The sequence below is a fragment of the Mixophyes fleayi genome, chromosome 1 (assembly GCF_038048845.1).
Source record: "Mixophyes fleayi isolate aMixFle1 chromosome 1, aMixFle1.hap1, whole genome shotgun sequence".
Lineage (NCBI taxonomy): Eukaryota > Metazoa > Chordata > Amphibia > Anura > Limnodynastidae > Mixophyes > Mixophyes fleayi.
In genome coordinates, this window is record NC_134402.1 from 277,067,945 (window position 1) to 277,093,030 (window position 25,086).

A 25,086-nucleotide genomic window follows, 5' to 3' on the forward strand; every position below is an offset into this window, starting at 1 on the left:
CATTTTTATTATAGATATATTTTCCAATATTAAATAATCTACAGGCAGTGGCGGGCTGGCCCGGGGGCAGGGAGGCATCGGCCCCCTGGGCCGCCCGGTCAGGCCGCTATTAGGGCCGGGCGGTAGGCCGACCGGCCGCCCCCCCCCGGCTGCAAAATACAATTCTTTCCCCCCGCACAGGCGGCCGCATCACATGACAGGAGATGCGGCCGCGTCATCAATGACGCAGCCGCATCCCTTTTCATGAGATGCGGCCGCCTGTGTGCCCCCCGGCCACGCCTCTCCCAGCCCGCGTCTGTCTACAGGTATACTCATATTTCATTTCTACCCTTCATATCCTCCCTCATTTTCATCACTCTTTATTCTTTATCCACTTACACAACAGCAATCTCCCCCAGGATTGTGTAAATGATATCTACACTAGCTGCCAAGACTTTCATGGTAACTCTTTTTGTCAACTTATTCATAAAGAAAAAACATGTCCAGAAAATCATTGAAATATAAACATTACTTATTTAAAATATGTATTGAGCTATCAATTAAAGCAGCAGCTCCATGCAAAAAAAGTGTTATGTGTTTTTAACATACATCAGTGTTGCAGGCCATAAGAATGTTGGTAATTACCATTTTTCTTTGGTTTGTTCCTTCAGGCTGCTATGATTCATGTTTCAGCAGAGTCTTCACAGTGTCATGTGACTACCATGGTAACTTCAGTCCCATGGCACATTATGTAGTGAGCGGAGAGGCTTTGAAATACCCCTCTGAGATTTGCACTGTAAAAATCTCTCCCTCCTTACCATGCACTGTAATGAAAAAAAAACATTATGCAGTATTTGCACAAGCATATGTGCAAAATTAGGTCAAATCTGAATGCATACGGAAAAAAAATATGTTCAAAATAAATAAGCAGCTGTAAACAGTATAATCATTAATACAAATAAGGTTGGCTTAAAAAATATATTTTTATAAACTTTTTAAACATTAAATACATAAATTAAGATGATCTTAATGCGTATTGTACATATAGTGTGTTTTTATGGAATATCTCACTTGCATACTCATGTTCTGTGCTATCTAGTGGCAGGCATATGTGTACTTTTCTAATCAAAGATGATGCCATACCTGTCATCAGTATTAGTTGGCACTTACACCTGCCCTGTAGCTGGTGCAAATGATACAGCTGAAACCAAGCGCACTTAAGAAAGACCCAGGACTTGAATCGCTGTATCTACGCCAGCACGCCTTTGGTACCCCTTTATTGTATATTGCCTATGTCCGTCAACCCTTTTCTAATCCCATTCCACCCTTCAAGTCTTATATAGTTCTAAGTGTCATTTGTTTTCAAACATGAATTTTATGCAATTGCGTTCATTGGCATAAGGACCATTTCCGAACATGTGCAAAGCTATTTCACGCAAGTTACGGCAATCAAACAGACTATCGTCCGAGCATGAATCAAGCCCGTTATCTGGAATTGCTGCTTTGATTAATCAGTGCATGTGTTTAAATTCATGTTAATGTTTTCTTGTTATGAGAATTAATGGCGATATTATTTAACTTACAAAAGACATCTTATAAGTTTTTTTTTAGATCTGGGCAGTCAAGACTCTCTGCTGAGTACTTTATATTCTATTCCGAACTTGCTCTAGTCATGGTTTCGATACAATGTGATAGAAGCAGCTGCTTGAAAGCTTTCTATAACAATGACACTGTAGCATAGGCAGATATTGTTCTTTAACGTCATCTGGGAAGAGTAAGTAATGTATTCTAAGGCTCCTTTCGCATTTTAATGAATTTCTTCTCTACCAGGTTTCATGGGGATTTTACTTGGTTTAACCATAGGATATTGTTTTCTTATTCCTTTTATATTCCATGAAATTACTTCTATGGTTCAGAATGCATCGAAGTGCCCTGTAAGTTTGCTAGAGTTCTTTTAATATCTCTATCCCCTGAGCTCTGCTGCCAGATGGCGTTTTCTCATACAAATATGCTCTCACACGTTCTTGTTGTTATACAGCATATGCAGCTTTTCCATCAATGATTTATTGCTTTCTTGCAAACACAAATAAAAACATAAACTCAATTAGGTCCAATAATAAGATTGGTAATTTGGGCCATAACAGTTTGCAATTGTTGAACGAAAGTTCAGCACTATAAAATAAAGATGGATATGACTTTCATTCTGTATTAAACATGTGTTGCATGTTTAAAAATTTAAAAAGTGATTAAAACTTTTTTTACCATTCAAAAGTAGAGTTTATATGACACCAAATAGTGCTTAATATCAAGCAACCTTGAAGTAAATAACTAAATAGCTTACATGAATAAAAAGCTTAACAACAAAGGTGAGCATCCCCCTTCAAATTTTTAGGTTACCTCATTATTTCAATCCATTAAACTGTTTTTTTTGATACTTAGCAGTGAACAAGCTAATATCCAGGTATATATTACTATTTTTATTAGTATTACTATACTATAGTAAAGAAAAATGAGATTGTCACTTACTAACCCAGTGGCGTCAAATGGGGTGCTTTGTAGTTATCAGCAGATACATAATACAAGAATTAAATCAGCTTATTCGTCATTATCATAATAATTGTAATTGATTTGTAAGGCTCTGCAGCCCCAGTCAGAGTGACAAATCAAGCACAATGCAAATCAAACATTGAAAAAAACCAAGAACACACAAGGTTAATGACGGAGATGCAGATGAGAGACAGAGGTTAGAGAGGGCCAAGCTCATGAGATATTACATTCTAGATGAGAAGGCCATGCAAAGACTTGTGACACAAAATGAGCTTGTGAGACTTGAAATGTGATGAAATGTGTATAAAATGTAAACTGTCTTTGCCGACAAAACCCTATCTGTGTATATTATTTTTTCAGCAATATAAAAAATAAATAATACATATGTGAAAAATGTAATGTGCATTCCATATGGAGCATAGAATGGATAAGCCACCCATAGTTCTGATGAACACCTTAGTGTTAAAATATGGGTAGGTTTTTTTAAAAAATTTGCTTTCTAGACCATATACTTTCGAGATTAACAACATTTTCAAAAACTGTTCTGTGAAATATTCGCCTTATTCTACATTTGGCCACTTTTTTTTATGTATCACTGTCAGAATTTATATGTAAGTTTCCCCAGTGCTACCCTTACCATACCACGTAGCAATATGAATACACTGTTGTCATCTCAGCTTTATTTGTGCTGCAAAATTAAATTTTACAAGTAATGAGTGGAATGGAATTCTAAGGAATGATGAAGCGAAAGCGGAACTCAAAGATTTTATGGTCGAAAACAGTCTGTTCCACTGGAAAACTCAATTATAGTGACATTTCTCAGTGATTTCACTCATCTCACAGTACTTGAATAACATATGATCACTGTAATGTTGAATATTCAGATACTAATAAATATACTTATTTTTCAAATGTAAGAATATATAGGTAATAGCCACTTTTCACTTTTCTATGGCAGACATATAACAGATGATTATATCATATAAATTACATATATTTTCCTATGATATATTCACTTTGTTAACAGGAATAGTTGGCTACATGAAAAACAGATAGTATTCATCTTATTTGCAAAATAATAAACTAATTTGCATCCCTTGCATTGTAACATGGTTTGTCCCGGAGAAGATTTACTCATTTTTTTAAATTATTCAGGCCCTGTATGTATAGCATGAGCAGTATCATGGAAATCAATTATTCATTTTCCATAGGTTTTAATGTTTTAATTACTATTGTTGCATTTTTTTTTTACCAAACAAACATATTTCACAACTCTATTTTTATTTTGGCTCACTCAAAACAGCAATATGTTATTTATCTATGTTTTTGCTCACAATTTGACCAATTTTCACATCATAATGCCCAGTTGAACTAGCCTTTTCTATTGCTCTACCCAAGCAAATTATTTTTTTTTTTGACAGATGATTGTTTTGTTTTTGATGATTGTCTTCCCTTAGCTACTTTTCCATGAGTAATGAAATATACCCCTAATTTTATTTTGCCACTTCTGATTTACATAGGTAATATATAATAAATAATGAAGTTATGCCAACATGGGAGAATTTAGATGTCCCATTGCAGTTGCACTGTGTTTGTGGACAATTGTTTTTTGTAATATTATTAAAATAAAATACAATTATGTTTTTTCACAAACATTTAAAAATAAAACAGACAAAAATAGAGTTACAAACAAAAAATATTTTGACAATACATTAATAAGGCAACACAGGTGACACAATAGATGCATTATTCAATTTAGCAACATGAAATAAACATGATGCTGTTAAGCAAATATTGTTAGCAATTTATTATAGCAATCTGTTAAGCTGCAGTCACAAATAGTTTTGTAGGATAATTAGTGCAAAAATTTTGCTCTGCACATCGATGACTGGAACTATTTTGAATGTTGTGGCAAGTGTATATATGTTGGTAATTAAGACTGCATATAAAAATGTATATTATGTTCAGTTATTGTGATAATTAAACTATTCTTCTGTCTCTAGTAATTGGATCATAAGGTTGCAACAATGCAGTATTTGTTACATCATATACTTCTACCTCATCTGCATCTTTACCTGTTTACTGCTTAATCTGTTTTAGTACAGCCACTGACAGTTTCCTTTGAAGCCAGTAAAAAGCACTCATAGTAGTTTTGCTCAACACACAGCATTATAGATTTTTAGTGGTAGATAACTAATAACCAAGCGGTACATCTACTACATTATTATCTCTAAGATTATTTACGGTACTCATTCTCTGTATAACTCTGCTTTGATCCCATTATTTGAAATTATAATTGTTATCACTTGTAAAAGGAAATAGTAGGGTAATCATTGTATTATATATTCACTATTTGCTATGCTCATGTCCTTTTTAATCGCTTTCTGGACTTTAGTCTTTTTTGCCACTAGCCACTTATCTGTGATGTACAGTACAATGCACCAGTGAAGCCACAGTGCAGGTGCACAAGTCTTTGGAACACTCGCGCTATTTTCACACTGTCTGGACATGCCATGCATAGTAGGTTACCAACCACATTCAGCAAGGAATTAACATTGCTATCAAAATATGCAAAGCTTTGTGCCACCATATGCTTCCTGTTGAAATTGGTGAATTTGTACAAAAAAAATAAAATGGAGCATGATGTCACTAAATACTATTTCCGGAAAAGGCCTCCAATTTTGAAGCTTTGTAAATGAGCCTTATTGTTAGCTGCATTGTTCTTTTTCTAAGTGACTTCCAAAGCTGGTTAGCGGCACATAATTACGGTACCCAGGTTCAAACTGGTCCTTAAGTCTATCTGGGTAGCAAGATAAGTATGTCCTGTAATATTTTTTGTTTCTTTTAAATCTTTTAATTTTTATTGAACTCTGCGATAAATACAGAATACAGAAACAAAGACACAGGCAAATATACAAAAACAGTGTAAAAGTAAGGTGCATGTTAATAAAAAATAGAATTACCAAAAACACAAGAAGGCTCTATAAATTGGACTAACTAATAAGTCTGTTAAATAAAAAAATAAATGCTTGGTCGTGCATTACTTATAAGTAAGGTATTGACGCAAAGCAAGTTTTGTTTTACTTTCAAGGGGGTGGGGATGGAAGCGGCGAGAGTGGAGAGGGACAGGGGATAGTGTAAAAAGGTGGTGGAGGAATCCTGAGTCGGAACATGCCAGGGATTCTGGAGTTGTGATACTGAAACCAAAGGTCCCAAGTCTTATGGTATTGTGGTAGTGAATTGTTAAATAAGTAAACTTGTTATAAATTCAATAGAGGAAACATGCCAGATTTGATATAATAAAGCAGATCCCTAGCTATTGGTAACTTGGACACATTACAGATATGCATAATCAATTTGTCTGTGGGTTTGCTCAAGGATTTTTGAGGTCTTTGATTGTATCCCTGAGAAACCGAACTTCGGTTTTCTGTTCTCTAAGACGTATGGTGATGCTCAAAATTGTTTAATTAAAGGACACTCTCGTCAAATATGGAGAACTGTGCCGGTACCATCCCAAGTTTCCCCAACACTGGTTAGACGAGAGGTACCATCTCAATTATATTTATATGAGTACTCGTAAATACCAATATTGATAAACCACTGCCCGTAGTCCAGTGTACTTCCCACATCATTCTACCAGGCTACTGCATGGATGTCATGTACTATCTGATACCAGCTAGACACAATGGGGGACATGTTTGCACAGAAAACTTACCTGAAAATACAGTAGCAGAAAATTAATGAGCAAAAATGCACTATATTTGTAAAAACTGCACTGACATGTTTTCCAAGCGTCCCTCAATTAGCCATTTATGCTTTGCAATGTCTAGTCTGTTGTAGGCTAAGGGACAGCTTTTTTGTTGTAGCTGCTTACCTGCCTGCCCTTCCATTACCCTCAAGATAATGTCCACACACTTTTGCATAAGAAATTAAAATTTCTATTGTGTTTCAATTATGTGCTATAACTGGTAGTGATTTCATTCACAGTCCAACACTTGCTCTACTTTTAAAGATTCCTTTAAGTTTTGTTTGCACTTGCTTTTTTTAGGTATTTTTTCATACATAAAAAATGCAGGTAAGACTTATTGTAAAATATATTTTTTTGGTATTATTTTTCCATAGATACTATGTACACCAGTTATCCATCTACTTTACTGTCAGTATTGTCTAGTCTAATGTTTCCAAAGAAATTAACCCATCATATTTTAAGTTTCAGATGACGAACTAAAGAGAATTTCACCGTTTGATGCCTCCTTCAAACAAAACCCATCCAAATCCTAGAATTTCCATATTTTTGCAGTGCATTACTTTGTGGGTGTGCAAATAGATTCTTTAGATTCTTTACTTCCTCACTAATTATTCAATCAAATCAAATCAAAATCACAGTTGTTTTGTAAGTGAACAAAGTTCTCCTTTGAATTACTCTTTGCTCATAAGAAATTCCCACAGTAGAGCAGTTTCTAATTCTTAATTATTAGAAATATGCAAAACAATTTGGCATATCCGAATACATTAGGGGGTTTCTAAAATTAACTTGCAAACTGAATTACAGGAAGAGTTCACACAAATATTTGATAGATGAGATCTCTAAAATGTGTAATATATAACTATAATACAATGGAATCATGAACTTAATTTTACTTAAAAATATATCTCATGTAGGAATATATACCTTTAAAAAAAGTCATCAATTATTAACATTACCCACAGAACAAACATCACTTCCAATAATCCACAGCATACATCTAGCACTAATTAATTTACCGTCATGTGAAATACAACCCAAGGCCATATTTTCAAATTGCATAAAACATTATGCTGTACAACAGAGGCATTTAATCAATCCAGTTATTAGCATCCTGACTCAATTTACAGTTTGTATTTACATGCAGAACTTTTTAATTACTCCGCATATATTAATTGAATAATACATTTGAAAAAAGCTTCACTAGAACAATTAAGGATTTGTGAAAAGCAAAATAATACAATCAGTAGAAGAGCATATAAGGTGTACTAAAACAATAAGAAGCATTAGCTAACCAAAATACACTCCCAATTATGATATGCTAGTAACCACCCCAAAGTAGACTATACTGCAGGATAATTCTGTTTACGTGGTTGCCTTTTGAGTCATTTTCTCACCTCAACAATTTTAGAACTAGACACAGGGCTGTACTGACACACAAAATAACAACCACTTGTGTCCTTGTTTGGCCTCGATGGAGAATTAGGGTTATTTTCAAGCTGCACTTCCAAGCAACAATTTTTAACTAGGCCACTCCAAAAGGAGAATAGGATTCTGGGAAATGTTATTTAAGGGTAGCTCTTTGCATCAATATCCCATATATTAGTAATGCATGACCTTATGGATGTTAATATAAACATTGTTGGCTGTCAGTGTCCACCTAGCTCTGACATAAATCAAGTAGACTCAGTCTAAACCAACATACTACCCTGATTCCACACTTATACTGTTCAATCTCCAAGTGTCTGTTTACTAGCTAAACGTATAAGTAACATAATAATAATGATGTAATGGTAATTTGTTCTAGCAGATGTTTAGACATAATCTGTTATACGTGAGATTTTATGCTTGAATATGTAACAAGACCAGGCAAGCATCAGGGATCATAGATTTCAGTCAGTAGGTTATCCACACATAAAGAGATCAATAATAACAACCTCAAAAGACAAATCCTTAATGGCCGTGGGAGTGGGGTGCTGATGACATCCATATAGTAAGGCATGATGTCTTCATCAATGAGTTTGTCACTATAATAAATGTGAATAGACATTAGGGGCACTTACAATGTTTAAATGGATGAAGAACGGTGCTTCAATCAATACCTGCTCACTACTGGTAATTAACAGCAAAAAATAGATAAAAGCATATACATTAGTATTTATTAAAGTATTTCATTTCACAAAGCTGCATAATATGGAAACATTAAAGGAAAAATGAATCATTAAATGGTTCAAATAACAGATGTTCTTTTTAAGAACTGCACAATAGTGTCCCCATAAATGCACTGGAACATTTTAGCAAATTGTGCACTTCCATGACAACAGTGAGTACCATGAAAAGATTACCAAAGACCCTAAAGGAAAACATGCAGTACAAATTAATTTGCAACACCTCTGTTACAAGCACACATTGTGACTCTTGTTGTTTCCATTAACCCGATGGTTACATCCATAAACAATTTGAGATCCAACATTTGCAATTGGCTCAGATCTCAATGTCATACTGGTTAGACATGTGCACGTTTATATCTGCGACAGACCATAACCTTACATATCTGCTGATAGGGGTCATTCGATGACTTGGTTTCCATAGCTAGATTTTGTTCACTCTGGACTTTTCATTGGTTGGCCAATTTGGTCAAAAAACATAGGAGTAGTGGACTGGACAGAGTTAATCCAAAACAGCTTCCCCTTTTACTTGAACACTTACTATTATTATTATTATTATTATTATTATTTAATAAGAGAAAACAACTAATGGAAACAATAAACATGGTGACTTTTGTTTTATTACTTTTAACATATTTACTGACAATAACATGATGCAAACTGAAAGAAAAATATATTAAGAATTATTATGTAAGTAAACGTAAAAAGTTTCAGGAAACAACATTGCAAAGTAGAAATGTCAGTGAGTAAAAGCCATTATTCCAGATCTGTGAATACTAGCCTGCTCTTTTTTCCAATTACTAGCTCACCTGATGTATGACTTTCTGAGACGCAAGATCTTGTATCGAAGCGGAAACCCTTGGAGGTGAATTCATCCTCATATTAATAAGCCATGAACAGTTATATAAAATGTTTTATTCAGTAAAACTTCTTCAAAACATCTCATTCAATCTGAATTCATACAAATATAATGAGCATTTAAGGATTAGGTTTCATAAACAATTTGATCACATTATATGCAATTTTACGTATTATTTTATACCATTTATAGACTTGGTATTACTTGGTTGGTATTACTGGAACTAGCCAGGGGCAAAAGTATATTAATGTTTATTAATGTTTATATCCAGACTCTGCACATTGCTGTTAACTAATGTTGCAGTACTCCAGCTAATTTGCAATTTAAATTGCTAAAAGTAATAAGTGCTGTGTGTGCATTATGTTTTTTCTTTTGGACATAACAATATATAAGTAAAATTAAATCAGAAAGTTACAATGAGTTATGGCATGGAAAAGAGCACAAATCTTGCTCAGTATACAGAGCCTACTGCTGTTCAATGATAAAATTGATTCCTATATGCTTCCTTACAGTATATGAACAAATAACATGACCATCTTACATAATTGCCCATTGTCAATTATTTCCAATGGCCTTCTCAGGTTTTAATGATTCGTCCCTAGACATTTTTTGTCCTTGTAAATGCATCTATTTTCAATATTGATCAATTGCATAGTACAATTTCTCTTACTTTGTATTTTTAAGTGTAATTTTTATTGTCTGTTCTCTGGGTTTTTAAACATTATTTTATGGAAGATTACTGTTTAGAATAAAATAAAAACTACATATATATAATCATGTTTAGTTAACTCATCAATAAAATGGTTGTAATGTATGAAGCGTTACCTAGATTGTACCATGAGATGTGTTTTTATCAGTATTATTATTATTACTATTCTTTATTCTGAAGCATTATACAAGGGGGAACTAGAGTAAAGTACAAAGACACAGAGGACCAACAGGCAAAATACAAAACAAGCAAACACAAAATACTGGACATTCAAGAAACATAAATGCAGTATCATCATATTAAACATAAAGTTTATAACAAACATGTGTCACACAGAACATGCAAGTTGCAACAAGTGGACAAGGTGGGAGCAGACAGGAAGAGAGGACACTGCTATTGAAGCATTGCAGTCTATTGTGTTTAGAATGTACTTGCCCAGCAGCAAAGTGTCTCTGGAAAAATATTTATACTATTATACTATTGCTGGCTATGCCTTTTTTTTCAGCACCCACATATCAGAGCTAATTTAGTCAGAAGCTTAATAACCTGTTTATCTACTACAGTCCAATATGTTTTGGACTGTAGTAGATAAACAGAAAAAAAACTACAGTACCCCCCCCCCCCCAAAAAAAAGTGCAAACACAAGGAGAAAATACACACTCTATCCACGCCTCTATTAACAAATCTATAACTGTTTCTTTGAATGGGGAAGGATATCTAATTATAGAAGTAATAGATATAACATAAATAAAGGCTATAGGCATAATGGATAGCTAATCCTCTACTAAAGGACTTACAAAGGAAGATGTACTTGGCCTATCCCGTGAAGGGACGTTATTAAAAAAATCAATATCTGTTCCAAATGAACAAGCAGACTTAATTTTACATATCGAATTTTCTTACTTTTCAGTATGATTATCTATCAGGATATGATTAACCTGTTTACAGATGCATTTCTTTTAGTAAATTGGACTTGTTCTTATAAATTATGTTACTGTTGTTGGGTCTCTGGAGACTTTGTGCGTTGTGCAGTTGCAGCTGCATGTCTAAGCAGTAACCAGCCCCCGCACTCATTCTTCTGAACCTGCCCATGATACACTAGGGAGGTTATTTGGATTGTTCTGCAAATTGGATTCAGCAAGTATAGTGGCTGACATAAAGAAATAGGTTTCTACACTTTATAGGCCAGTCAATAATCCATTATGTCAGAATGTCTCCATGCCAGTAGTTTACTCTTTGTTATTAATGGTTTTTCTAACTCTTAGAAAGTACTCAGTGCTCATGTGATTTGCCATGGAAAATAAGCACCGAGAATAGAAATGAATTTCAAGTCAACTGAAAGTTCATTAAACTTGAAAGTGTAGATGCACTTTACAAGAGGAAATTGACAAGAGTCTGGGCTGTGAGTGGTAACTTTTGGAAGTCATTACTCTACTTCACAGCACTTCAAGCATAATAATAACAGATCTCTTTGACTCCCTAGGTGCACTGTTAAAATCACAAAATGGAAGACAGAGTACCAGAAGTGTTTCTCTTCTTTCCTTATTAATTTTCCTTTCGCGTACAGAGATAGCGAGATATTTTATTTACCATTCAGCTGTGCTACTTGCCATTGCCCAAACTGAAAGAAGTTTTATGTTACATAATGTGAGGACACCGGGGTTATAACCAAAGCTCTCTAGATACCCAGTCCTCTAGGCTCACAGGTCACACAGGTAAGGAGACAGGAAAGAAATAATAATTCCTTTTATTAAACAAAGTGCACACACTTAGTAAAATACACCACTGCTCCCCAAGGAGAAACTTGTTCCCCCACCAAATATATCAAATGTCAGAAAATCACCAGTGCAAGTAAAAACTCCCCAACAAAGTCCCCAGCAGGTTACCTCCAAGCATAGTGTCCTAGCAGGCCCAAACTCCTGATAATAAAATCCACAGTTGACAATCCAAGTGGGCCAGGTTTTCTGATCCTTAAGGTGGGTCTGTGTATCTTGCTGATCCCAGCCGCTCGGCCAACTCTCCACCAGCTTGGTGGGACCCTGAGTATTAGTCTCCCGACCGATGTAGGCTCACCAATTCCCCAGAATCTGCGAGTGTCTCCCGATGGAGTGGTAACAAAATCAGTCCTAGAGGTACACTGTCCGATCTCTGTCAAGAAGCTCTTGCCTCAAGCATTCCTTTAAGGCCCTGCGAGAATACGGTTACTCTCCAACAGTCCAAGTCCTCGCTGTCTCAAGATTCTCCAACAACAACCCCCTCCCCCAGACAGCTCCTTTTTGTCCCTTCTCACAAGACCTCTGATCCTGGCCACCTCCCTGGGTCAACCTCCCACTCATTGTCCTCTTGTGATTAGTGGTGTGCAGAGTTTGGGTGGTAACAGGGGTAGAAATAGTGCATGACATCAGTGGTCCCCCCCCTGCGGTGATGGTGCCATTCGGAATGTGTTGCAGAGTTGCTAGAACAATAGTTAGCAAACAGGGAGAGACCCCCTCCTGATTTTAGATAAGGTCCTGATCCTCCTCTTTTTAACCCCTTCCACTACTTTTTGATGTCACAGGGTCCACAGCTGATTCACACTTCCTGTGAGCTCCCTCTCTGGATACCACAGCAATAACAGATCTGGCCACCGGGCGGCATTTAATAACAGAGTGGGCCATGGTTGTTCAATTGGCCCACTGAGGACAGACCGGGTTGGCACGATATTCTCAATATAAGGCCCGGTTCTGTCACACATAAATAGACATTTTAAATTAAAATGATTGATATAACCTGCTAAATGCTATTAAGCAGTACACTGTGTAGACTGAAGACAAGTATATTTAAAATTAAATTATTACTTGTATTTCTCCTTTAACCCCTTCATGACATAAAGTATTTCACACATTTATGACCAGGCGCCTATTTCACATATTTGCTATATGTTCTCAAATTCTAATTGTTTTGTGCACCTTGGTAAATTTCGCATAGTTTTTGTTTATATATTGAGAGATTTGTTTTGGTCGCAAGTTGAAATAAATAACTTTCTTTTTGAGTGCATCATATGCGGAAAACTCAACAATGTTGTCTAGAAATGCAGTTTTTCATGTTTCGTCTTTAGTTTTGCCCAGTTATTGCATACCTAGAAATGTGCACTGCAAAAAATTAGTTCATCTGTGTATATGGATACCAAATATGTGTATGTTATCTTAGATGACATTGTTATAGGGCCTATGCATAGTGAAATTTATTCTTTTATTTTATTTGTAAAAAAAAAACCTGTATATTAATTGTATTTATTTATTTTTAACAAAGTTAAAAATTGAACAGTAACTGGCATGTCTGTCATTGTAGGGGGTGGGGCACGTTAAAACGACACTGTCAACCCTGACAACGCTGTAAACGACATGGGAATAATGATGCCTATAAACCCTACAGTACTAAAATGACTACTTACGATATGTGAGACATGCAGTTTTTCCGGAGCTTGAAATCAACGTCCAGTGTCCAATCCGAATGGCCTAAACACTACAGTATGAAATTACATCATTTAGTATGAACAGTCTGAAAATGCTGGTTTTAAAGAGGCAATACCCCGACCCCACGTCTGTATTACATTATACAGCACGGGCTTAGTGGTTAGCACTTCTGCCTTACAGCACTGGGGTCATGAGTTCTTTTCTGTATGGAGTTTGTATGTTCTCCCTGTGTTTGTGTGGGTTTCCTCCGGGTACTCCGGTTTTCTCCCACACTCCAAAACATACTGGTAGGTTATTTGGCTGCTAACATATTGACTCTAATCTGTGTGTCTGTCTGTGTGTGTGTGTGTTAGGTAATTTAGACTGTAAGCCCCAATGGAGCAGGGACTGATGTGAGTGAGTTCTTTGTACAGCGCTGCGGAATTAGTGGTGCTATATAAATAAATGGTGATGATGATGATGACGATAAAGGCATGGGGTCCTGGTATTGCCGCTTTAAAACCAGAATTTTCAGTCTATTCACACTAAATGACGTAATTTCATAGGTGTTTAGGACATTCGGATTGGACACTGGACGGTGATTTTGAGCTCCAGAAAAACTGCATGTCTCACATATGGTAAGTAATCATTTTAGTACTGTAGGGCTTATATGCAACTCTAAGACCTGCAGAACCAGCTTGAGGAGGTTTTCACCAATAGTAGCCACTATTCTTGTAGAGTGAAAGTTGCTCACCAATACTTGGGTACCCCATGTCTTAAGTTCTTGATAGGGCAGGCTTAGGTTGACAGGTATCATGATATGATGACATGACAAGGGGAGAACGAAAGAAAACAAGTACCATTGTCTAACAAAAGTCCAGAAAGAATGGTGCACAACAGAATTGAATTCAAATTCAAAGTCAGGGCAGGCTAAGTTCTAGAACCGTTCAAACACAATCCAAAGGTCATGGCAGGCAGAGTTCAACAGAAGTCAATATGCAATCCAAAGGTCGGAGTAGACTGAATGTAAGCAAAATCCAAAACTCCAAAATTCCAAGCCAAGGTAAAAATGCAAAATATCCAAACAGATAACTAAAGAGACAATCACACGCTAGCAAAGAGAAACTACAATCATCGCAGGAACCAGGAAAAGGAAGCCTTTTAAAACAGATGGTTTCCAAAAGCAGCAGCCTAACTGAATGTTTGACAGCTGTGTCTAAAAATCAATGATTTAACACATTAAACAGCTGATTCCAGCGTGACTGTGCCCAGTGATGAAACTTCCTTATCACCAAGGAAACAGTCTGAAGCCACATTACTGATGCGGAAACTACTGGAAGGTATTTTAAGGGATAGTATTCAGGATTACTTGGTGTGCAATAAAATTATTAGTGGGAATCAACATGGATTTGTGAGGGATAGGTCATGTCAAACTAATCTAATTAGTTTATAGAGGAAGTTAGTGGGAAATTAGACCAGGGCAGCACAGTAGATGTGGTCTACTTAGATTTTGCAAAGGCCTTTGATACAGTGCCCCACAAGAGGTTGGTTTACAAAATAAGGGAACTGGGTCTGGGAATCAACATTTGTACTTGGATCGAAAACTGGTTAGAGAATAGGGAACAGAGAGTTGTGATAAATGGAACATTTTCTAATTGGTCAAAAGTCTTAAGTGGAGTACCTCAAGGTTCCGTGCTGGGGCCACTCCTTTTTAATATATTTATTAATGACCTTGGTGATGGTTTAGAGAGTAAAGTTTCTATGTTTGCAGATGACACTAAACTCTGTAAGGTAATAAAATCAGAGCAAGATGTAGCTTCTCTACAGAGGGCCTAAAATAAACTGGAGGATTGGGCGGCCAAATGGAATATGAGATTTAACACAGATAAATGTAAGGTTATGCATTTAGGGATCAAAAACAAGAACACAATCTATAAATTAAATGGAATTAATTTAGGAGAATCTATAATGGAAAAGGATTTGGGAGTGCTCGTAGACAGTAGACTTAGCAATAGTGCTCGATGTCAAGCAGCAGCTGCAAGGGCAAACAAAGTATTGGCATGCATAAAAAGGGGCATAGATGCAAGGAAATACAGTGTAATTTTGCCACTGTATAAATCATTGGTAAGACCTCATCTTGAATATGCAGTAGAGTTCTTGGCACCACTCTATAAAAAAGATAATTTGGGACTAGAAAGGGTTCATAGAAGGGCGACAAAATTGATAAAGGGTATGGAGTCATTAAGTTATGAGGAAAGGTTAGCCAGTTTAGGCATGTTAACTTTAGAAAAGAGGCGTCTAAGAGGAGATATGATTATTATGTACAAATACATTAAGGGTCAATACAGAGAACTTTCATGGGAACTTTTTACCCCAAGGACTAAACACAGGACACGCGGTCACCCCCTAAGGTTAGAGGAGAGGAAATTTCACAAAAAAGCAAAGGAAGGCGTTCTTTACAGTAAGGGCAGTCAAAATATGGAATTCATTGCCAGGGAAGGTTATGATGGCAGATTCATTATATATGTTTAAGATAGGGTTAGACAAATTTTTAGCGGAAACGTGTATCCAGGGATACGATCGTTAATTAAGATGAAGGATTGTACTGAATATAGGGTAAAAATAGGACTGCAATATTGGGTCTGGGGGGATTGCACAATTGAAACAGATTGGCGGTTGCTTACTCTGGATCAATTTCAAATATAAGTGCAGGATCACAGGAGATCCAAAATAGGTTGAACTTGATGGACTGGTTTCTTTTTTCAATCTCATCAACTATGTTACTATGTTACTAACTCATGCTCATTACTACTGCATGGACCGATGACGCAGCCCCGGGTCCCTGCTAGATCGTAACAGCATATAATTCTATAGAATGTTATTGTATGCTGCAGCGTTAAAATTTATAGTCACTGAAACTAAAGAGCCCAGGTCAAACCATGAAAAAGAGCCCTATACCATTAATCCTCATACACCAAACTATACAGTTGGCCATACACTTTTGGGTAGGAAGTGTTCTTCTGGCATCCATCAAACCAAGATTTGACTATCAGACTGCCAGTGTGTTTTCACTGCTCCAGAATCCAATATTTGTGCACTTTACATCAATTGAGCATTGGGATGTGAGACTTGTGTGTAGCTGCTCGGCCGTGGAAACCAAACAAATGAAACTCTCAACTAACAGTTCTTGTGCTGTCATTCTTTGCAGAGCCAATTTCGAACTTGGAAATAAGTGTTGTAATTGAGGTAAGCACTGTTTATGTACTATGTGCTTAAGCATTTGGTGGTCCAGTTCTGTGAACTTGTGTTTTCACTTCACAATTACAGCATTGATAGTTGACCAGGGCAGCTCTAGCAAGCCAGAAAATTGACAAACTGACTCGTAAAGGTGGCATCCTATGACAGATAATGAATACTAACCACAAAATGGATACTGTAACAGGTTAATATTTTTTATATCTAAGTTATGTTGGACAATAACATTTAGAAGTTAGTGATTGGAGGTCACAATTGCCAGTTTGCTCAGTTTGTGTACCAGTATGGAGTTAGTTAACTTTACTCAATTGGTTCTAATTTAAAAAAGAAGAAATTGTAGGTCAGTAGTGGCAAGGGCACTTCCACAGTAAAGGGTATTGTGAGGAGGACACCCTACATATATTAATCTATTTTTTAATAACAGAATATACTGGCTGAAAAAACTCACCCAGCAGGACCATACAGTGGCATTGTGGCAGTCAATAATTTGTGAGATTTATAAGAGAGACTCTAATGATGTTATATAATATATATATAGAGTGAATTGATAGACATGAAGTGGTACTAAAGTTAAATGTAATAATTTATTTTAATGTTATCACTGAGGTACTGTATCTATTCATACATGTGAAAAAGGGATGAGCAAAATTTTCAAAACTGTTCAACAGGATATTCTCTATTTGGGTGCAGAATTTCTGTAGTGGAGTTTGAAGGAAATGTACTAAACTGTGCTTTTCTGGTGCTTTTCAAAATTTTCACATCACCAGCAGTTTTGATCTCCAAAACACAGGATTTACTATCCTGTGGTTTGAAGGGTGAAAATCTAATCCACTGACAATGTAGACAATGCATACAACCTGGTAAAGTTAGATGTAAAACATCAGTTTTAACCTTTATTAGCTAGGGAAAATAAATGTATAACAAATAAATAAAAAAAAGCACTCCCTCCCCTTCTGTAACAGCCGTGCTACTCAGTGCTGCTCAATGTGAGTGAACGCTCCTGATTTGCTGCCCATCTAATAAATAAGTGGGCTTACTGGTCATTAACTCATTTTTCTTTGTGTTTTTTTTAAAATGTTCATTCCATATAGATCATGTCAGCAAGCCTGGCGCTCCCATTAGGCAACCTTAGGCAGTTGCCTAGGGCACCGGGACCTGCAGGGCGCCGCTGACTAGATTTTAAAATCTAGTCAGCGGCTTGTGAGAGAATTGCAGGGTGCCGCCGCTGTTTTTTAACTGTCCGCCGTCCTCTTCAGTGTGATGCGCCGGCTGCCATGCGCATCTCACACATGATCACTGACGTTAGTCATGTGATAGTCTGTCCGGCGGCGCCTGTCTTCAGGTTCACACTGTCTGTGACAGACAGTGTGAATAAAGTTCCTACCCAACGCCCCCCTCTCCTCCCCTCCCCTCCCAGCAATCACTGCTCTGCTGAGCCATTAAAGGAGAGCCTCCCTGCATCTGCTGACCAGCCTCAAAAACGGTGAGTATATTTAATTTTAATTTTTTTTGTAGTATTAATTTATTTATTTTTTTTAAAAAAAGGGATACCCAAAGGTAAAATTATAAAGTGTGGAGGGAAAAAAAAATGTTGGGGGTGGGATTTCATTATTATTTTGCACTTTATGCTCTATCTTAGATTTAAAAACTATGGTGGATAAAATAATTATTTTATTGCACCTCATGATTTATATTTGACTTGCTGCAAGTCAAAAATAGAGTATGACGTGCCAATAAAATAATTATTTTTTCCACCATAGTTTTTAAATCTAAGATAGAGCATAAAGTGCAAAATAATCATTTTTCTCCCACATAGCTTGACAAATAAATATAGAGCATGAGGTGGCAAAAAGTAATTTTTCAATGGTATAAAAATGACTATTTGCCACGTCATACTCTATATTTGATTTGCAAACTATGCGGTGGAAAAATTACTATTATTTGGCACTTCATGCTATATATTTGATTTAAACACTATGGTGGATAAAATAATTATTTTATTGGCACCTCATGCTCTATATTTGACTTGCTATGGGGTACAATTTCTACACCATAATTTGCAAGTGACGCAGAGGGGGGTGCAGTGGTGTGATTCAGAGGGGGGTGCAGTGGTGTGATGCAGGTGTCCTGAAATCTAACACCTGGATACCTCCCCTCTAGAAATCCTGTGTCTGCAGTGGAGTCTGGACAGTGTTCTGCATCAAACATCACGGCATCTGGACCGCTGGAGAAGGTAAGGCTAATTTTTATTTTTTTTAAACACAAATGCACACAGTCGAGTAGGTAAGGGTCTGTGAGGAAGGTATTTGGTGTGTTCGCGAGGGGGGGGGGGGTATCTTGAAATTTTGCCTAGGACGCCGAGAACCCTATTACCGGCCCTGCCTGTCAGATCAAAAACAGAAGATTTCAGGTATGTATTTATTATGGACACTTTACTACTGAAACATTTATGGGGACAATAATATGAAAAATAATAACGGGGACAAACTAATTCTTCTTCATTTTTTCTATATTTTAATATTAAGTTTATCATTGTTAAGTTTAAGGGGGCACAGTACTCCGCCCCTCTTCCACTATTGTTCCCCCCAAATATCCCTCACGATTGATAACATCACTCTTTCCCAGTTCGCCATGCCCGCTGCATGGGTGTGATTCTCAACTTTACCCTTAGCTTCTCTATTTACATCAAGGTCCTCTCTCAGTCCTGACGCGTCCTACAATATTGCGAAAATTCACCCCTACCTCCCTCACTAACTAAAACTCTGGTCAACTAGCTCATCACATCCCACCTCAACTATTGTAAACTTCTCCTCATTTCTTCCTTACATTCTCCTCTTCCCTTCCAGTCTGTCAGGAACGCTGCAACCAGACTAAAATTTCACTCACGGTGCTCCTTATCTGCTGCACTCCTCCGAAATACCTTCATTGGCTTTCCATTACCTTCTGAATTCAATTCAAGCGCTCACACTAATCTATGAATTCCTTTTTAATGTCTCATCTACCTATATCACTGATTTTATATTAAGATGTACCCCTTCTCGACTCCTATGCCCTGCCTTTGACGTGTGCCTCTTCTCCTCACTTATTATCTCACCCCACTCCACAAGACTTCTCCCAAGCTTTCCTTGACCAAAGGAACTTCCTACCTTGCTCTGAAAGACTATAACCCAATCCTAAATCCTTAAAACTCTCCCACAAAAAAAACCCACTTGTTCTTACTCACCTACCCTCCTCCCTCTTAGATCCCTGATTTGCCATCTGCTCCCTCTTTTGCAAGTCTGACCTGTCTACCTCTTCTGTTGCCCCCTCCCTCTCCCTCCCCTTTTGTTTAATGTTAGGTTCTATCTGGTTTATATATTATGTATTATTACTTTATTGTCTTGTATTGATGTACCCTTGCTGTACAGTGCTGCAGAATCTGAGGCTACTTATAAATAAATGATAATTATGATAATTAGAATTAAGTGGTCAAAGTTCATCATTATTAATATTTCAAGGGCAAAGTTAATTAATATTAATATTATGGGTACATAGCTCATCATTATTAATATTAAGGTGGCCAAGTACATTATTATTAATAATTCATGGGCAAAGTTCATTAATATTAATATTAAGGGGGTATAACTCATCATAATTAATATTAATGGGGCAAAATACATCATTATTAATATTTCAGGGGCAAAGTTCATCACTATTAATATTAAAGGAGCACTGCTCATCATTATTAACATTAAGGACCTCATTTAGAGTCAGACGCAAAGTCTGTTTTAGGCGCAAGTGTCCAAGATGCAGGCGGATTTGGCGCTTTCTGCACATGCATGATAGTGTTTTTTTGTTGGATGCCCCTAAATCGGACTTTGCGTCCGACTCTAAATGACGTCCTAAGTGGGCAAAGTTCATCATTACTAATATTAAGGTGGTAAAGTTCATCGTTATTAAAATTAAGAGGGTGCAGCTCATCAATTATAGTAGTTACATTTTTGTTCTCCTAAGGGGATCAACAGGGACCTAGCTTTCTTTCTTTGCGGGTTGAGCTATCTCACTTCTCACAAACACCTCTTTTTTTCCAGTGGGATTTCCAGCACCATTGACACCGTTATCGCCCTGCCCTTTTTATTGACTAATGACTTAGAAGAATGTGGAATTCACAATTACAGTACAGAATATAATTCTCTCAAATTATGGAGCAAAAGTGGAACATGAAGTTTGCATTGCCAGAACTTTGCACCTTTGCAAAACTTTGTGTTCCACTGTTAAATTTGGTTTGCCTGAAATTTGACTTACGTGAAATTCCTTCATCTCTAAGTCTTTTTTTTAGTTACCTTGACAATCTCTCTCAAAGTGGAGGGTTTCTGCTGTAAATAGTGAGAACATAGATTTGATTGTAGTAGCCTGTTTTATATATTGTGAAACTATTTGGTATGCTAGCAAGTAAAAGTTTACTAATAGGAATGTTCCTTTATTTAACTAACTCTGGCCACACATGCTGCAACATCACTGCTGTTATCAGCGTGTATGACCTGATACCACCAGGGCAATCAAATTAATGACACTGAAATATATCAGTTATCACCCTTCATCAGTTCCCAGTCATTTTCCAACAGCAGTAACATGTCTAGGTCAATCTGGAATAGCCAAAATGTATCCGATTGTTGTGTGGCCAGCATGAGAGAGTGGCTTAAGGGAACTCATTTTCAAGGAAATAGGCAGTTTACAATATATAATATATGAAATATTTTTATGATTATACAGCTATTTACCATTTAAGGAAAGTTAATGTTCCTCTACAATGGAGCTTTTACTGGATAAGCTACCCTTTAAAAAAAATTACTTTTTCTAGGCACAATGAATAAAAGTCATAAACAGGTCAGCGTTTCATGGTGACAGAGAAATCAGAATCTATTTCATCTTCTGGCAATGGAATGCGAGTTTCCCTGCAATTCTTTAAGCCACCGTAAAGAAAAGAAAATAGATATTTTCATTTTCCTTGAAAAGGAGTGAGAGAGTGAGCTTGGAAGCAATGATGTAAATAAAATGTAAATATAAAAGTTTGTGCATTTCTGAAAAAGCTTGAGGGCTTTTCAGGGCCTGATATTACTTTGACAAGTGAGATATGTAGAAACCTAGCTGCATTCTCATTAAATATTACAAATAGCAAAATAATATTTTTTTTGTTCCCAGTAGATGCGATACTATACTTATACAGATTTTATATTATAATATTAAATATTTCATGACTTACAGATCGCATTCTCTACCTTCAACTTTTTCTCAATCTTTCACTTTTTCCCTTAAGTTGTTATTTTGGATCTGGTTTCAAGGAACTGCTAGTCCTAAGATATCAAAAAAGATATACACAGTCGGACTGATGCAAAATGGACTGTGCTTTTGTGTAGCAGGAGCCAACGCAGGATTTCCAAAGGGGGGTTTCCAAAAGCTTGTTATCCAAACAAAGCAAACTGTATGGGGGGTTCTAGGCAATGGAAACCACCTTTTAACTGCGCAGCTGGGTATGTGTGACTTATGTTGTGAAGGCCCCACCTGCTTGGACAGGTGCAATGGCTATAAAATCAGGAGCTGTTTTCACTATATCTCCATTATTTAGACATATTTTTTTATTTTTACTTATATCACCTGTTCTGTAAACTTCAACAGGTTACCAGTCACCATTGCCAAATTAAGAAAATCTTCGTCTAACTCCAACATAAAATTATCTGTTCTATAGTACATAAATTCTTAAATTCATCAGTGGTTCTGATTACAGTACAACATTTTTTTCTCGTATTATAGACTGGTAAACCCCTAACTACATATACTAGCATAGTTTAGAGGCTGTAAAATTGCTAATTTCGATATGGTAATAGTTAATGTTGTAAATTTATACACCAGCGATTAAAAGCCTCAGAAGTTCCACCCTGTGTAAAGTACATTATTGCCTCCTCCAGCTGCGCTGCCATCCTCTACTCACAGACAGCTCCAGGGGTAGAGTCTCCATGCTGTTCAGCCTGTCCCCCTCCTACCCTCTGTGATGGAACCAGCTTTATGTGCCTAGTGGACCGGGGGGTATGAGCTGCACACGCCTCACAATCTGCGCCTGTACGGAGTCGCGCCTGCGCTGAACTGTTCGAGCAGAAGAGACCCGCTGTGTCCTCACAAGTTAAAATGGGAGAAAACATGATCTGAGTGGAGGGGGGAGGGTTTCTGCGCAACCAAAACCCTCCCTTGGTGCGCAGTTGTGTAGCGGAAAAATATGTAAATTTGTATCTCACATGACTACATAAAAAAGCATGAATGTGCACTCATGCAGATTTGCTCACATTTGACACTTGCACCCCCTTACACTTGGGGAGCTGGAACGGGGGAGGGGGCAGTCTAGCATAAGTCGAGTACAGCAAGAGCATGATCGTGTAATTACAACTGAGGCAGACCAGCATGGAGATGCATACATTCCTGTCCCTAGCCATATCTCTAGTGGCTGCTAGAGTGCAGGTGCAAATACAACTTTACTAACAACAATTTATTCTCTGATTTAATTTATAGGATTAAGTGAAAAAGGCCAGTCAAAAATATTTAACATTTTTATTTGGGGATAATAAAGAAAAAGGCATTTTTTTTTCTCTTTCATAGTCATTTTCCCACCGGGCTGATTTTGCATGGTGCCTTCCACACCTGGATCCATGTGGATCGACCACTGGGGCTGCAGAAGCAGAAGCAGGTTTTGAGGCTTCTGCTCCCTCATAATTAGATTGACTATGGTCAGATGACAGCCATATGAGGGACAAGGAATATTAAATTAAATTTTGACACTAACATTATTGAATTTTGACACTAACATAATATTGTGTGTTTAAAATATTTTTCCCATAACTTTTGACAACATCATTGACAATTGATTACAGCAAACTTGTTTCCTGTGTATTCGGGAAGGAATAAGTTCGATAAAGTAATATAATGAACAACCAATATTAAATAATTTTATTTAAATTATTTACTTCAATGTAAAAATTGTAACAGATGTAAAACAAATATTATTTTTCTTTAGGAAATAATGGATTAATAGGTAGTGTGTCCTGGATACCGGACCCACTGAGTAAGTCATATACTGAGGTGAAATGTTTTCAGCTACAAAAGCAACTTGCTATCTAATGATCTAATAGCTAATTGATTTATTTTTATTTTTTTGTATAACTATTTCTTTTGTTTTCTTTTTTGTATATTTTCACTTTTCTTGTAAAATCTATTACTCTTCTATCCCTGCCTACCTATTTACTTGACCTACTCATCCAGCTATCCACTGATTTATTGTCACATCTCCTGATTCACTGTTGTGCTGAGTAATAGAGCTAATAAACTATTAGATTCATGCCTGTAATATCCTTAACCTTATTTCAAGCCATTGCATCTCCTACCTGCTGTTTTAGCTACTATCTTACCTTGTCCTTTAATAAATATGTTAATTTAATCCTATTTAATCCCCCCTAATACTAAATTTTTCCCTAACCCACTTCTTCCAATCTGCCACTCTGTAAAATAACTGTCCCCCACTTACACTACAAGTGCTGCACACTATCTACTCAAACAGCCTATATCAGTGGATCCCAAACTTTTTCAGTTCAAGGCACCCTTAGGGTCTCCAAATTTTTTTAAGGCACCCCTAACCCAAAATAATTACCAAGTAGTACCCCGCTTTGCTTACCATGTGAGATCTCCAAGGCAGCCCAGGGAGCCTAGGCGCACAGTTTGGGAACCACTGGCCTATACCAATTACCTATCTCTCACCTTTTAGCCACAGAAACTTCCGCTCCCCTAACTTCTCCCACCCAACAGTACCTCATATATTCACCACGCACACACCCAATAAAATACCCCCACAATTTATTCCTCTCCCCCCTCACCTCCCCGTAGACTCCCACCTCCGTCCATCCTCTGCACTCCCACATATCCTTACCTCACACAAAACTCAAAGCACATCTGACACCAAATTGAATTACACCAGTTATTTAAACTCTGATTAAAACCTCTCTCTAAACTAACAATATTACCCCTCTTACCCCTAGATCAGAAAAAAAAGAAGAAACCAGATCTACACACCACGCTCCTATCCTCACATCTATGCCCTACATTTTACAGCCCTGATACAACAAAGTACAAGCAGCGCTCCACTGCTACAGACAGATAAGTATCACACAAAATATCTGCTGAAAGGAACCTAATCAATGGTGATTTCATTAGCAAGAGATCTGTCATGGATCTCAAACACAAGCGTGTAATCAATGGTGATTTATTTACATGTGGTATTGTTCAAGTGTTGAACCTTTACTTGCTAGTCTGCAGACAATCACTCCTACCCAGATTGGCTACAGCTCTTCAGCCGATATATTGTTGAATTT

The 25,086-nt window shown here is 36.9% G+C and overlaps 2 long non-coding RNA genes across 3 annotated transcripts; one reads left to right on the forward strand and one right to left on the reverse strand.

Moving 5' to 3' along the window:
• Window positions 1–306: 306 nt before the first annotated feature.
• Window positions 307–22,924, reverse strand: LOC142107980 (uncharacterized). 2 transcript variants are annotated; one of them, XR_012680059.1, is made up of 4 exons: window positions 22,665–22,924; window positions 21,939–22,029; window positions 20,981–21,051; window positions 307–803 (listed from the first exon to the last, which is right to left on the reverse strand). It is a non-coding gene; the product is annotated as an uncharacterized LOC142107980 (long non-coding RNA). The 2 variants fall into 2 exon arrangements; XR_012680062.1 differs by lacking the exon at window positions 20,981–21,051.
• A 191-nt stretch (window positions 22,925–23,115) lies between these two features.
• LOC142107988 (uncharacterized) lies at window positions 23,116–24,874 on the forward strand. The gene is made up of 3 exons (XR_012680065.1): window positions 23,116–23,185; window positions 23,739–23,786; window positions 24,754–24,874. It is a non-coding gene; the product is annotated as an uncharacterized LOC142107988 (long non-coding RNA).
• Window positions 24,875–25,086: the final 212 nt, after the last annotated feature.